The sequence below is a fragment of the Babylonia areolata genome, chromosome 2 (assembly GCF_041734735.1).
Source record: "Babylonia areolata isolate BAREFJ2019XMU chromosome 2, ASM4173473v1, whole genome shotgun sequence".
In the NCBI taxonomy this organism is placed as follows: domain Eukaryota; kingdom Metazoa; phylum Mollusca; class Gastropoda; order Neogastropoda; family Buccinidae; genus Babylonia; species Babylonia areolata.
The window spans coordinates 59,640,167-59,642,357 of NC_134877.1; the positions used below are offsets into that span (position 1 = coordinate 59,640,167).

The following is a 2,191-nucleotide window of genomic DNA, read 5'->3' on the forward strand; positions in this document are numbered from 1 at the left end:
AATTATTCACATGTTGTTGAGCTTTTAAAGACACACTGAAGAAACTGATCGACCAAGGCGGAAAACCCCCCAGAAAAAAAAAACTGGGGGGATTGATGCCGCAGACGGTGAAAGCAGACATTAAGGAAGAGCTGGGACGGAGGGGGATAGAGAAAGGAGAGAAAGGAAGGGGGGGGTATACTACGAGAGATAGAGAAATCAGGAGGGAGAGAGAGACAATGACAAAGAGAGAGAAAATGACAGAAGGGAGGGGGGCGGGGGGATCGGGCGGGGGGGGGGGGGGGGGGGGGGGGGGGGGCGGCGTTATACATACATACATACATATACATATGTACATATATATATATATATATATATATATATATTTTTTTTTTTTTTTTTTTTTTTTTACGGGGAATAGAACTCCTTTCATCTAGATATTAACTCACTCAGTACGGCCAGTCCTCTCTTCTCCTCTACAAAGACCCCTCGGATGTCCAGTGGGTGTCTGAATGACCCAACCTTTAGCTTCTGTCGTTAGAATTGTGGTATTCTTTGTCAACATTCACCTCTTCAGTATAAGAGTCTTCCGCTTGTAATATTTTGATGGTGGTAATTGGGGTGAAACGCTGTTAACGTCGTCTCTTTCGCCGTTCGTATGGAGAGAGTTAATCAAAAACAGACAGAGTGAACGAAATGTAGTATACTATAGCTGAAAGAGACATAATCAGAACAATGCGAAATGATATGCAAACAAACACGAACGGTTTCGGGGAAGGAGAAGATACCGGACCAGAGGACTGGAAAATGGAAGAGATATAACACAGGCCTGGGAGTGAGTGAGAGAAAGAGTTTCAGTTTTCAGTTTCAGTAGCTCAAGGAGGCGTCACTGCGTTCGGACAAATCCATATGTTAAACCACATCTGCCAAGCAGATGCCTGACCAGCGGCGTAGCCCAACGCGCTTAGTCAGGCCTTGAGAAAAAAAAGGTTGATAAATGATAGATAAGCGTACATAAATAAGTAAATAAATACATAAATAAATAAATAAATAATGATTATAATATGAAAAAAGGTAGTAGTAGTAGTAGTAGTCGTAGTAGTAATAATAATAATAATAATAATAATAATAATAAATAAATAAATAAATAAATAAATAAGACAACAATGATGATAAATAAGCAAATAAATGTAAAACATGAAGACACACATTCACAAATACACCCACACATGCATAACAGATATGCGCCAAACATGCAGTTTCACAGATATGAAAGCACAGTCAAATAAAAAAAAGGTTGCCAACAGCACCCGGTGTTCCCAGGCGGTCACCCATCCAAGTACTAACCGGGCCCGACGTTGCTTAACTTCGGTGATCGGACGAGAACCGGTGTTTTCAACGTGGTATGGCCATTGAGAGAGAGAGAGAGAGAGAGAGAGAGAGAGGACAGAGAACCCGAACGTTCTATTCTGGCTAATAAGTTAAAAGCTTCTTTTCACCAAGCCCTCAAAAACAAAACAAACAAACAAACAATGTCAGAAAATGGAGCAAAATAAGGAAGGTTAGGAAGAAGTAGGAGGAGGAGGAGAAAAGGAAGAACGAGAAGAAGAACAAAAATAACTGGAACAAGGAGGGCAAGAAGAAGAAAATGAAGAACAAGTGCAACAGGAAAGAAAACGGGAAGTCATTAAAAAAAGAGAGAGAAAAAAAAAAAAAGGACTGGAGGGAGAAATTGAGAATAATTTCAAACACTCTGTTCTATTTTCAAGAGAATCTAGTTCTACATAATATTTGTCCAGTTTCCGGGGTTGGGTGCCAAACATTTGTTTTGGTTTGTTTGTTTTTTGTTGTTGTTGTTTTGTTTTTTGTTGTTGTTGTTGTTTTTTGTTGTTGTTTTTTTGTACTGCTTCAGTGTTTTCATCCATTTCTGTCTACACGCTTCAACAATGACGAACTCAGTGAACCTATCCGTGTCGTGCAGGACCTTTGGCAGCACGGAAATACAATGACGTATGTTAGGCGCTGACCCTGGCCTTCTTTTTGAATACAATGCCATAATAAACTCAATTCCACAACCAAGGAAACTCCATCTAGCTAATGATGTCCACAACGATGAAAATCCGAACGACATTGCAGCTAAAGAGGGGAAACTCAATACCTTGTCAATTAAACAAATCAGGAAAACATTCGCCTTAAAACAAAACCTTGAAAT

The 2,191-nt window shown here is 39.8% G+C and overlaps 1 non-coding gene across 1 annotated transcript; it reads right to left on the bottom strand.

Moving 5' to 3' along the window:
• Nucleotides 1–1,277: 1,277 nt before the first annotated feature.
• LOC143279583 (5S ribosomal RNA) lies at nucleotides 1,278–1,396 on the bottom strand. The gene has a single exon (XR_013054907.1). It is a non-coding gene; the product is annotated as a 5S ribosomal RNA (ribosomal RNA).
• Nucleotides 1,397–2,191: the final 795 nt, after the last annotated feature.